Here is a 14885-nt window from a genome sequence, read left to right as displayed (position 1 = left end):
AATGTATGCTGTACTGCACCCAACTACATTTGTTCACAACATCACATAAATATAAATGCTGTAACTGCAGTGAATTGTTAGGCATTTAAAAAATATATTTTGTTTGTAATGTCTCTATGTTGAATTCATCAAAATTAAATGATAGTAATCGGTTGAGAGAAGAGCAGGTGCATCAACCAGATACTAGCACTGCAGCTGATGCCAGTCATAATAGTACAACACCTAATAATACTGGTCCAAGTGGAAAAAAAATTAGTAAACGCACAGGAAATTTAAATCTTTTACAATTGAAAAAATATAGAGTTGTCATCTTAAAAACAACAAATCAGAGTCCAAAAAAGAACAATGATGCTCAAACTAAGGCCCTTATTCGGGTTGACTCGCAAGTCCACCTGCACCCCGCCCCTCCGAACCCACGCAGGCATGAGAATGGATGATTTGCATAATCATCCATTCGCAGATTTGGGTGTGGGGAGAAATCATTCGATGGTCGGCGACCATCAAATGATTTCTTCAGTGTTTGCAGATCTGAGACACCTCTATGGTTTCACAGACCTGCGGGCTCCCTGTGCGAGGACAGGGTGGGCTTCCACTGATGTCAGCTGTCTGCCCCCCACACCTGCATTACTGGCCAATTTGCATGGGAACGCCCAGCATTCTCATGAGAACGCCTAAGAAACACTGGATGTTCCCATATGCAAATTGCCTGGCCCGTGGCCCCCCACCCAGACTTCTGTGCAAGCTCTGTGGGTGCTTGCACACAGCAATTGCACATGCGCATAAAAACCCATGCATATGCTTACAAATCTCTGAGGAGAGTCGAGGGGTGTCCCCATTAGCTATGTGTGAGTCTGACATTTCATACACTGTTCTTGTAGAGAAGTTTCTTCCACCGCCTTCATCTCTGCATCATCTGCTCATGTTAAGAGCAGTACACGTGAATAAACTGAGGATGCTAGTGTGAAAGTTGTACAGGATGAGAGGGATATTTATGCACTACTACTATATGACACTAATGAGAATGACATTAATGAGATGGATGATAATGTTGTGTGCGGAAGTCAGTCATCAGTGGTAGCATTTCTTGCCATAATAGTAAGAAACCCACAGTGATGCCAGGGCATAATACCAAAAAGACACCTCTTAAGTGTAGGATTATTTTTAGCAAATGTCTGACAATGTTAGTGAAGGCACCTGCTCCTTTTGCAGGGCCAAAGTTAGTAGGGCATTAACAATCTAGGCACTTCCCCCGTGTTACGTTATTTGCAACAAGTTCAGAAAATGTATTTTACAAGATTAAAATGTAATTAACACCCTCATCTTTAACACATCACAAAATTATCAGAGGTGGTCCTTCCAAAAAATTGGTTTGTGGGGGCTGAACAAACCAAGAACTTTAGCCACAAAAGTGTCAGTCCCTGTCACTGAAGTGCTTGGTTTGTTCAACTGTGCATTACATTTTTTATATCAAACATAAGGCTGGCTGGAAGGGAAATTGCTGAAAATTAATGTTCTTTAGGTTAATTATATTGTAGGAGTAAAAAAAATCTAAGTATGCGATAATAAGTGTTTTTAATAATAATAATAAAAAAAATCAGACTAAAACCAAAATACACAAGGGTAGTTTTGGCAAGCCAACACATAGAATTTAAATAGAAACAAAACACCAGCATAAGCAGTAGAAGCAGTGGTACTGCATATAGATACATAGATGGGTTATATGGGCTGCATGGTGAGGCAGAGAGCAGCTTCCTAAAATAAGCCAGCTCTCTGCCTTGCAGCTGACTGGCAGGTAGGACTTATAATAGGATGTCATTGCCAGTCACAGGGAAACCACTGGAGGTGGTGGTTTTAAAAACACACTTTGAAGGTGATGTTAAGGTTTATTGTGCTGGAACACTTGTCAAACTAAAGCTGAGTACAGTCAAGGTTTGGACATATTAATATATTGCAATAAAATATAAATACAATGGCTGGTACTTGTTTCCTAGCACGGCCACAATTGCGTCTATCGTGTACCTTAAAGTTAAGGTACACGATGGACGCGATGGACCCGATTTCCTTTGAAATCAGGTCCAATTTGCCGGCAAAGGCAAAATCGGGGGCATCGCGTCGGTCGCATGCATTAACATGGCCCCCGACGCGACCAACGCGATGGACGCGATTTTGGCATAGGCTTCAATGTTAAAATATTTTTAACATTGAAATCGGGAGCATCACGTCAGTCTTGTGCCATTATAATGGCACAAGATGAGATGGACTTGATTAAGTCCATTTTACATAGGAAACAATGTGAAATGGGCCAATATGACCCATTTCACATTGTATATGGCCCGTCATGGTTAAAAAGTTATGCAACCCCATTGTGAGCGTCACCCCACGATTGATGCCAACCCGAAGCGTGGTGAAGTTATACGCGTCCCCTCGCGTGGCTCGGTGGCTCGCTGCGCTCGCCACACTTTATATTCTTAACTCCAGGCCGACGTGGATAGTAGGGGTATGAAAAGGTTGGAGTACGCGCACCTCCGCCCCTCGCGGGCTCGCTGCGCTCGCCACGCTTCAGGTTAGCGTCAATCGTGGGGTGCCGTTGGGGGTCTGGGGAATAAAATTGGGGGTCTGGGGAATACTTTACATTGAATCCAATGTAAAATAGGGTCCCAGGGGCCCTATTCACATGCATGCGATGCGACCGACGCGATACAAATCGGTGTGGCCGTGCTAGGAAACAAGTACCCAGTGGCTTGTATTAAATAAACTTAATATATACATTTCTGAGTAATCCCTATTCATAGATAGTAACTACCTTATATGTGACCATCAAACTTGATAACTGTATCACATCAATACTAATGATCCATGCATTATATTAGCATTTCTAAATATTTATCACTTACTCTCAGATGAAACACCTGAAAATACACAATGGGGAGAAGCATTATAGTAGCACATACAGTATTGTGCTGCTATAGCACTTACTGCTTCACAATATTATCAAGGTGAAGCAGGAAGCTACACCGACAAATGTATTAACCCAATTAAATTCATTGGGTTATTGGGGGTTATTCAAACCTGATCAAACGACTATAATTTTGCAGGCAAGACAATAATCCATGGACTGCACATACTTACAGCCCATAGTATGCATGGGTTATGCCTTTGAAATTCAAAAATTATTTTAAAAAAAAGTAAATAACATTATGGGATTTTTCAGCAATTGTGTGTATACGCAATTTAAATATGCATGTGCTTTGAGTGGCGTACTATAACGATTCAAAAGTCCTTGCATTTAGACATTGATCCCTCAAACTTTATTTGCATAAACAGCCATGTGTGTATCAATCAAGGAGATGAAACCCAACGCATTTCGACAAACATGACTTCATCTAGTACAAAGCCATTCAATGGGTATACATAACTGTAATAACATAAAGCACTTAAACATGTAATAGTAAACTTATAGGCCATATGGAGACATAAATAAATGGTAATAGAAAAAAAATCCAGGTTCAAAAACGTATATAGGATAATTATCCTTTTTCAAAATAAAGTAGCATAACATAATTAAATCAAACATGTAGCAGTGAGAGGCACAATAGCTAGAGCTTTACTTACAAGAGTATTCAGACATCAATGTTCACATCAAGGCTTCCAGCACAGGAATGAATGAATTACTTGGCTGCTGGGATTGCTTTATATAGTGAGAGGTGTATTACATCAGTTCCTGTCTCCCAGATAATAGGTGAAACAAGAGATGGATTTTAATCATACTTTAAACTGCCTTTCGCCCATAAAGAATTAAAGGTGATGTAAAGAAGGTCGAGCCAGACCAATATTAAAATTATAGTTCTTATTATAATGAAAAATAATGCTTAAATACTTGAAAAACGATTGTGGATCCAGAGCTTACTTCCACTTCCTGATGGTGTGGTCATGGTCAATGAGGTGGAATGCAATGCTCTTACGCCCTGCATTCCTTACTTAGATAGCACCTTTCAATAGTGAACCCAGTGCGCCTTTTGCTGCCCATGGAAAGCAAGGCACTTCTGCCCTGCATTCCATATGGACCTGGCGCACCGAGTGCTTTATCATTACTATCGCCTGGCAGCGCAGGATACTTCCGCTGTGCATACCATCAATGTTCGGCATACAGAGAGCATTTCAATTGGGCAACTCAAAGGGTTGGAATGCAAGGCAATTCCATCTTGCGTTCCTAAGTATACTGGGCAAGATACTGTAGGGCACTTTATAAGCATAGTGTGTGGTGAAATGCAGGACACTTCCTTTATTAATAATTAATCTTTATTCCAGTTTTTCTTATCACAAACATAAAGAAAAAATAAAAAAAAATAAAAAGACGTTACAAACAATTTATACATTTACAGTGTGTTATACCAGTATTGTCACTTTCACATATATTCTTATGCTTTCCTCCTGCATTCCCCGTTCAGCTGCATTTAAAAGATAATAGAGAGAGAAAGGAAGACAATCATTCCCCCTTCCTCCCCTTTCTCATTTCAATTTGTTTTCCTTATCATTGGAGACCCCTTCACTGTACCACCTTCCAAATCATTGCTAATGCTTATCATCAATATTGGTTATACTTGTCAACATACTAGTACTGACAAATTTCCTAGATTTTATCGCACTTATATTAGGAAATTTATTTAACAATTAAAGGTAGTAATGTTATTTCAGATGGGGTTTATATATGTTTTTTTTTTTAAAGATAATTCCGTGCCAGTATTGTGGATTCATTATATATAATTTCTTACATACCCTTATTTATTTATTATGCCCTAATTTCACTTATTCCCACCCTCCCATCCTCCCCCCTCCCTCCCTCTCACTTGACTTGTGAATTCTGTGACTTTTGTGTTAAGTTCTGTTACGTGTGAGTTTTTTTTTTATTTTATTTTTTTATTTTTTAAAGTGTTTACCATTTACGTGAGTCCCACACAACTGGGCTTTTTATACCATCTTTTTTGTGCACTACTTTACAAACTTCTCATCTCTACCATGTTTTTTGCTTCATTCTCACCAATTTTTATATAAGTTGCGCCTTAGGCATTTTACCCCTTACAATAATATTCTGTCCGTTGCCACCCATCCCATATTCCTAACCACCTTTTTGTACTTTTATGTGTATTACTAACGAATTTTTCGTGTTCATAGGTGAGGTTCACCTGTTTTATCCATGCTCTGACCTCTGGGCCAGTATTTGCCATCCAGGAACGTGCAATCATGACTTTGGCAATTGAACTTAGATATATTGCCAATTGCCTTTGTCCATGCGTCATTTGATCATTTTGCCAGACCCCTAGAACATAGTCTAGTGGTGTAGCATTATGTATCGGAATTCCACTTTTCTCTATTACTACCTCTATTTCTTGCCAGTACCTCTGTGTATGATCGCATTCCCAAATTAAGTGATAGAATCCACATCCCATCTTTTTACATTTCGGGCACTTATCAGGGGAGTTTGGTGAAAATGTATTGATTATTTCCGGGGTCATGTATGTTCTATGTAAAATGTTGAACTGTATTTGTTGTATTCTCATGGAGTTGGTTGCTACTATAGGGAATTTAAGGGCTATTTGCCATGATTCTATGTCAAATCCTGGGATATCTTTTTCCCATTTTACCCTAAGGGCTTCCATGTCGTCCCCCTGCGTACTAGCCAACAGAAATTGATAGCACTTCGATACAGTTTTCTCCTTTCTTAACTTATTTATGAATATTTTTATCGGGGTATCTGCTATACAAAATCCTTGATGTTTATCTAATTGGGAAAGAGCACTCCTCAACTGTAAATATCTAAAGAACATTTGATTGGGGAGTTCATATTCTCCTTGCAGCTGATTAAATGTTTTTACCTTATTATTTTCATACACTTGTCCCAACCTTGATATACCATAATGTATCCATATTATCACCCCCTGATGTTTTTTTATCTTCTCAAAGTGTTAACAGATATGTTTCTGGGTCTATAGTTACTGTACCCATGATCTTGCTTGCCCACTGCCATATTTTCTTGGCCTGCATAATAATTGGGGGATAAAATTTGGGTTTGGATTTGAGCAGTAAGACCTGTAGTGGCGTATGTCCCGGAGCCGCGCATTCTACTAGTTTCTTCAATTCTGGGGGGGATTCTTGTATATTTAGCCATTCTTTCAATTGCGCCATTTGTGCCGCAAAATAATAAAGCCTAAAATTTGGCAACGCCATTCCCCCCTTTCTCCTTAATCTGGTCAAAGTGGCCATCCTTACCCTAGGTTTCTTATTTCTCCAAACAAATGATGAAATTATACCATGGATTTTTTTAAATATCGCTTCTCCGATATAGCTAGGTGCATGTTGCACTGTGTATAGAATTTTTGGGAGGATGACCATTTTGACCAGATTTACCCTCCCCAAGACAGTAAGGGGTAGTTTTGCCCAGTTCTTACATTTAATTTTAATTTCCTTGATTATAGGGTCCAGGTTACTCCCAATATAACTCCCTGGGTCCTCGGTGACTTTTATACCCAAGTATTTAAACTGTTCTACCCTGGGCGGATAATGGGAAGGAAGGGCTGGCATATTGGGATCAGCTTTGGTGATAAGAAGATGTGATTTATTTACATTTGTTGTTAACCCGGAATATTTCCCATAACTATGTATTATTTCAAGCACCCCGTCAAGATCTTTATTATATTCTGCAAGTCCGACCAATAGGTCATCAGCATATAAGGAAATTATATTATGAACCATTGAGCCCCCTCGAGCTTCCAAGAAGGCTCTCAATTTGCAAGCAAGGGGCTCAATTGCCAACGCAAATAATTGCGGCGACAATGGGCACCCCTGCCTGGTACCTCGAGAGAGGCTAAATGGCTCTGATACATATCCATTAATACGCACCCTTGCGGTAGGTGATTGATAGAGTAAGAACACTCTTTCAATAAACCTAGGTCCAAAGCCAAAAGTGCTTAGCACATTCCGCAAGAAAGGCCACTCTATAGAATCAAACGCCTTATTGGCGTCAAATGAGGCGATCCCCACACTTTTGTCCATAACCCCAGCCCATTGCATATACGAGAATACTTTTCGAAGGTTTATAGTGGTCGACTTCCCCGCCATAAAACCGGTTTGGTCCGAGTGTACTATTTCATGTATTACTTTACTCAATCTATTTGCTATAATTTTAGCGTATATCTTAGCATCCGCTGGTATCAAAGAAATTGGGCGATATGAATCAACACTCAGGGGGTCCTTTCCTATTTTTGGGATGACGTTAATAACTGCCTCTGTCATCGAGTGGGACAATCGACCCTCTCTTTCCATCCCCTTGAATGACAGGAGCAGATTTTTGGCCATATTATTCCCAAAATATCTATATACTTCTCCTGGTATACCGTCAATCCCTGGGGCTTTACCTTGTGGCATTGTCCTTATGACCTCCTCCACCTCCTCTAGGCTAAAGGGTTCATCCAAGCTTATTTTACTCTCCTCTGCTAAGATTGGCATTTGAGGCTGTTCCAAATATTTTTTAAGAGCCTCCCCCCCTAGGGACACTCTATTTCTGTATACCTCCTTAAAGTGGCTCACAAATACTTTAGCTATTTCGGGGCTGGTGGTTACGATCTGGTCATTTTCTGTGATAATTCTTGTTATAGTAGCTGAGGGTGCGTCTGCCTTAGCAATATAGGCCAGGAATTTACCTGCTTTGTCGCAATTAAGGTAGAATTGATGGGAGTTTTTTAAGATTCGGGAACTAGCCATTATCTGTAGATGTTCCAGCCATTTTTTTTGGGCATCTAACCATACCTCTTTAGATGTCTCCTTTTTATCCTTCAGGTATTGTTTTTCAAATCCCCTCATTTCTAATTCCAAGATATTCACTATTTCCCGACATTGCCTCTTTTCCCCCGCGATTTCCTTCATGAGAAGACCTCGAAGGAATGCTTTAAATGTCTCCCAAACCACTGTATTTTTGGCCGAGGCTATATTACGGGTAAAGTAGTCATCTATCTCCTCTCTCATTGCCTCCCCTCTTTTAAACTTCTCCAGCCAGCTTGGATGAAAACGCCAGTAGGTGAATCCCCTATCGAGGTTTAAATCAATTAGCATTATTTTTGGCGCATGATCAGAAATACCGCGTGCTGCATGTTCTATCTTTACCACCTGGTTTGTTAATTTATCTGAAATCAATATCATATATATCCTAGAGAAGGAGTTATATGAGGCCGAGTAACATGTAAACTGCTGGACGTTTGGATGTCTCTCCCTCCAAACATCCCGCCATCCCAACTGCTTAACAAACACAGCCAGGCCACTATAATTCATGACATTACTTGATTTCATCTGTAGTCTATCTAACTTAGGATCCATAGTAGCATTATAGTCACCCAAACAGATTACATGTGCCTCTGGCCTATCTGCCACAAACTCAGCAACCTTCCTGAGCACATCATATGAGAATGGCAGGGGTATGTATATTGCCATTATACAAAATCTAATTCCTGCTATATATCCGTCCAAAAACACAAATCTCCCCTGCGGATCTATTTTATCCGTAATACATTCAAAACCAGTACCTTTTTTTATTAACACCGACACCCCTCTAGAGGAAGGAGAGAACTGGGAGTGATATGCCTTTTTAATCCAAGGTCTTTTTATCATCACCGTCTTATCCCCAAATAAATGGGTCTCTTGCAGGCATATAATGTCCGCCCCCGTCTCTCTACATTGTTTTAGCACCAGTGCCCTCTTAATTTTTTCGTTTACTCCTCTTACATTCCATGTTAATACACTAATCATTCCCAGTTTTTTCCTTTATCTCCACCACGGTGCCACAGTTAAAGGCCTCCAATTTCCTAATACAATCTGAACGGGATCTGAGGGATTTACATACAACACACATCACATACCATAAAACACAAACATTTACCCCACCCCCCTCCCCCCTCCCTGTATAACCCATCTTGCTAGGTATACCTCTAACCTTCCCCCCTTCTTACACACTATTTAACTCTAACCACTCTTTTGAGGGCCCTTACAACCAGCCACTTAGGGATTTATCCCTTTCTTCTAAGGCGTGCTCAGCTCCCCAACCTAAAAACCACCGGATGTTATTATATCCTCAGCTCTTATCAACACCATATATATAAATATTTTAAAACTGAGTGATATATATTTCTACCTCCCTTGCCCACCCCACCGCCCCCCCACCCCCTCCCTGTGATCATGCTCAATTTTTTGGTCTCCTTAAAAGTCCACTACCGTGCCCCCTTATACAGGCAACTGGGTTCGCCCAGGGTGGACCTTATTGAGCCATTCTGCAGCCTCTTCTGGTGAGAAGAAGAATTTGGTTTCGTCCTTGTGCTGGACACGAAGTTTTACAGGGTACATCATAGAATATTTTAAATTTAAGGCTCTCAGCCTTTCCTTGATCTCCTTAAATCTCGCCCTCTCTTTCTGGATTGAAATGCAGGACACTTCCGCCAAGTGCTAAACACTCCATCCACACTTGGGCCAGATGTATTAAGCTTGAAAAGTGATAAAATTGAGAGTGATAGACCCCAAGCCAATCAGCTCCTACTTGTCATGTTACAGGCTGTATTTAAAAAAAGACATATAGGAGCTAATTGGTTGGTGGTTTCTCATCTTCATTTTATCACTTTTCGAGGCTTAGTACATCTCGCCCATAAGAATAATAATAACAATATGATTAGTAATAATTATAAAATAAACAGATTATTTAAAATTAAAGTGCAGAAGGTTGATTTATATAATTAACTATCTATAAGTGATTCATTACATGACTTAAAAAATATATATAACAAACTAGCATTAATTAGTAATAATTATAAATAATAATAAAAATGACATGATAAATCCTGCTTCACAATATTACCAAGGTAAAGCAGTAAGCTACACCAACAATATGTATTAACCCAATTAAATTCATTGGGTTATTGGGGGTCATTCAGACCTGATCACACAACTGCAATTTCGCAGGAAAGGCAATAATGCATGGACTGCACATACTTACAGCCCATAGTTTGCATGGGCAAGCCCTGTCAAATTCAGAATAGTATTTTTTTTAAAAAGTAACATTATGGCATTTTTCAGCAATTGCATGTACCGTATATACTTGAGTATAAGTCGACCCGAATATAAGCCGAGGCACCTAATTTTACAACAAAAAACTGGGAAAACTTATTGACTCAAGTGGGACCCTCACTCGAGTATAAGCCGAGGTGGGCTTTTTCAGCATAAAAAAATGTTCTGAAAAAGTAGGCTTATACTCGAGTATATATGGTATGTGCAATTTACATATGCATGTGCTTTGAGTGGCGTACTACAGTACACCACTCAAAGCACATGGTGGAAAATGCATCTTTAGGCATACGTTCCTACAGTATGTATGCCACCAAAGTGAAGTTCACACATGAATCTCCAATAAACCGTCTCTATACATGGGTAGATATAGTTACCACAGTTCGACCACTTGGGGAATTATTCCAATTTGGAATGCATAGCAGCAGTATCCTCCATGTTGGTGGAATCAATGAGAGGTACAATGCTGTGGAGCAATGGTGGATGTGTGGAAAGGATCTTTGGGTGGGTGGCTGGTCCTGATCCAAATGAGGTACAGTGGGATGCTCAGCAGATGTCCAGAGTCTCTGTTCCTGATGCGTTTCTCTGTAGCCAGGTACAGCTTTATCAAAGGTGTGGGCATGAGTCTCTGGTGAGGTCTTATATAACTCCAGTTTGATAGCAAAATCAGTGAAAGTTAAATGATCTCATTGGTCAGTGGCGTAACTTGAAATTTTGCTCCCCCAAGCCAAAAAAAGTCTCTTGCACCCTCCTTCCCCAGCTCCTCCTAAACACACCTCTGTTCTTTTTGTTCACATTAGGAGTGTGTACACAGGAAAATTAATTCCCCCTAGCACCCCCCACCACACCCCTAGGCAGAAATCACAAAAATGTACGCATGTGCGTATACATCACACTCAGCTATAGCAGACACCCACCAAGTTGCAGGCTCAGGGGCAAACACAGAGTTGTCATGAGGGTTTTTTTCTATCATACAGACACATAAATTTCATATCGCAAGTAGCCAAGTTGAAAAATACATAGACAGCTGATACAAACACACATAGTATACATACACGCTGTCGGAACACACATAGTATACATGCATACACTCCTGAAACAAATAGTATATATATATATATATATATATATATACACACACACACTGCCGACACACACACAGTATACATACACTGCTGACACACATAGTATATATACTGTACACACTGCCAACACACACATACACACACTGCTGACACACATAGTATTTATACACACTGCCGACACACATAGTATACATACACACACTGCTGACACACATAGTATATATACACACTGCAGACACACACATAGTATACATACACACACTGCTTACACACATAGTATTTATACACACTGCCGACACACACATAGTATACATACACACACACTGCGGACACACTTAGTGTATATATATATATATATATATATATATATATATATATATATATATACAGTCCTTAGGTTGGCACTCCACAAGGGGTAGCAGTACAGTGTATCCCTCCTAGGGAATAAGCGTGTGACTCGGTGCCCTCCGTGCTGACTGTGGTAGCAGGCAGTGTATATGAAGATGCGGGGGCGGCGGCACTCGAAATAAAGACACAGCAGGCAGGTATCCCAATGTTTCAAGACCACTAGGTCCCTTTATCAAGGTGCACGTGAAGACGTATATATATATATATATATATATATATATATACACTGCCGACACACATAGTATACATACACACCCTTCTGACACACATAGTGCATATATACACACACTGCCTACACACACATAGTATACATACACACACTGCTGACACACTTACTATTTTTACTCACTGCCGACACACATAGTATACATACACACACTGATAACACACATAATATATATATATATATATATATATATATATATATATATATATACATACACACACATACTATGCAGTACACATGCCCATCCCCCTCCCCCCTAACTTATTATAGACACTCTCCTCTTCTCCCCCTCCTATTCGGGATCGAGCAGATTATTTACTTGAGGCCAAGCAACAATTGGCCAATGTTAATTCTTGCTCCAAACTGATTAAAGATCCAACTGCTTTATTTCAAACAGAATTGTTCAGTTTGTTGGAGGAAGGACAGAATGATGGGGTCATTTCCAAACAAGAATTTCAATTTCTTTATAATGAGCACTCCCATTTATTATAATTTACCAAAAATTCACAAGCCACTTTTTTCACCACCTGGTCGTCCTATTATTTCTGGTATAGACTCACTGGGCCAAATGTAATAGGGTGAGAGTTTCAGAAAGTGAGAGATTTTGGGATAGTTTTCCCATGTTTTTTTAAAGCAGCAAGAAATTACATGGCAAAATCAGGTTGATTATGCCATGTAAATGATTGCTGCTTTAAAAAACATGGGAAAACTATCCCAAAATCTCTCACTTTCTGAAACTCTCACCCTATTACATTTGGCCAACTGTCTTCTAATTTATCTTTTTATGTTGAATCCTTTCTCCAACCCTGTGTCTCCACCCTCAGGTACACATCAAGCATTCAACCCACTTTTTACAACTGATACAAAATGTAACATGGAAGAACTCATATGCCTTTCTCACGTTAGACAAACAGAGTTTATATATGAATAGCCCACATTTGTTGGGAGTTCAATCTGTGAGTAAGAAATTGTCCAGAAATGGGGTGCTGGGGGAGAGACACAGGAAATTCCTCACTGATTCCATTTTATTTATTCTTCACCAGAACTATTTTTTATTTCTAGACACATGTTTTCTACAGGTGTTGTGGACGGCCATGGGGACCAGGTTCATGCCAAGTTATGCAAAACTCTATATTGGGAGGTAGAGAAATCCCTCATTTGGGGTGGTCTGTAAAATCAGATTAGTTTCATATGGTAGATCAACTACCGTGAACAAAGTTGGAATAGTCACAGATAAAGTTTCCCTCTTTCAAATAGGTTACCCGTCACTGTATAAAAAGCAACCACAGTAGGTGTAGCTCACTTCACTCCAACATGAGTTTTAGATTTTAGTATCTAGCACACTCTATAATATATTTTGTATATATATATATATATATATATATATATATATATATATATATTCATGTTGATTACCTGTCACCCCCACAGCCTGACGCGGCGATGTGGGGGATGACAGGTAATTGGTAAGGGTATATATTTGAGCACTGTATTTATGCACGTTTATCCTGATGATGGGGTCCTGAACCCCGAAATGTTGATGCACACTTTTTTCTCTAAAAGTTGTTTGACAAAGCCGTCTGAGTGCCGCCTCGTCTGTCCCATATATATATATATATATATATATATATATATATATATATATATAAATGTATATACACAAAATATATTATAGAGTGTGCTAGATACTAAAATCTTTGGTGTCAGCCAATTTAATGCAACAGTTTCAGAGCGTTAACTCCTTCATCAGGCATATGTAATATATATATATATATATATATATATATATATATGTTTGTGTGTGTTTTGAGGGTTTGCTCCTCCCATTTAAGTAGCTGCTTTACGACACACCCCGTGTCAGCACCCGGTCAGTTGCTTAGGCAACATCCATTCCCTCTGACATCACCAGATGTCAGTTTCCCTCCCTGTCCTCGCACAGGACACATGCACCTGAGAGTGTCTTAGTTTTGCATGTACTCACCACATCATATGGAAATATCTCTATATCTATAGATACAGTATACCGGCACATTGTGCTGTGTGTATGGGCAAACCGCCGACCAGCCATGGAGCCATGCCGGGAGCTGCCAGTTGATCTGCAGATATATCTATTTGTATGCGTGTACCCAGCTTTACACAAACTTTTGCTACAAATTGCATGTAGATTAGAAATGCATACATCAAATAAAGACATAAATAATGTTTTTTTAAGAGGGTATTTTAACTGGAACTAGATATGGTGGAAAGCAATGTGTCGTCATCTCAGAGGAGCCACAAACAAGAAAGATAGATATACCCACAGAAATAAAATAAAAATGCTATCAATATAACCATGTTTGGGCAAAATAAAAGTACAACTGGAAATAGTCATTTTAGTGTCCATATGTAAAGGTATGTTTCATATAGACAGCTTTGTTTGTATAGTATACAGGGTAAATTTACTAAAGCTTTAAAAAATGAAAATAAGAGAATTGGATTCTTTCTATTATTTCTCTATTGCATTGTAGAAAATTACAAAGAAAATCTGATTTGTTTTGATGGGTAAATCACCTTTTTTTTTCACTTTTACAAGCTTTAGTAAATTGACCCTACATCTCGTTATATGGATTTAATTGTAAGTACCGAAGGAATAAGTTAATCCTCTATTGTATACAATTTTCTATTATATCTACTAAATAAATAATTTAACTCTGCTCAGCACATTGGGCCTGATTCAGACACTAGGCTGCATGTATTCGGAGCCCAGTGAGCAGGTAGCCACTACCCCCTGCCCCGCAAAATCCCACCTTATGTGTGCGTTTGCAGGGCTGCCAACGGATGTGCGTGGGTACACACTCATTTGCATGCACTGCTCAGAGGAAAAATCATCCAATCAAATTATGTTTCCTATTCTCGCTGGGGCTTGCAGCCACCACGTAGTCCAGTACAAGCAAAACAGCTTCTTACGGGGCAGGGGCAGATGTCATGTGCCCATCCGTAGTATGCAAAAGCACTGATATTCCCAGTATTTCATTGGGGGTTCCCACTATTTTTGTGAGCACACCCATGAAATGCCAGGGATCCTCTCC

At 39.5% G+C, this 14885-nt stretch overlaps 1 protein-coding gene across 1 annotated transcript in view; it reads left to right on the top strand.

Annotated features, from left to right (window-relative positions):
* Window positions 1-14885, top strand: part of LOC146027061 (pancreatic alpha-amylase-like) — a 28596-nt gene that overhangs the window by 771 nt on the left and 12940 nt on the right. The window lies entirely within an intron of this gene.

This window comes from Crinia signifera, chromosome 8, assembly GCF_055691185.1.
Source record: "Crinia signifera chromosome 8, ASM5569118v1, whole genome shotgun sequence".
Lineage (NCBI taxonomy): Eukaryota > Metazoa > Chordata > Amphibia > Anura > Myobatrachidae > Crinia > Crinia signifera.
The sequence above is the reverse complement of the archived record's forward strand: the minus strand, read 5'-3'. Positions and strand labels throughout refer to the sequence as shown.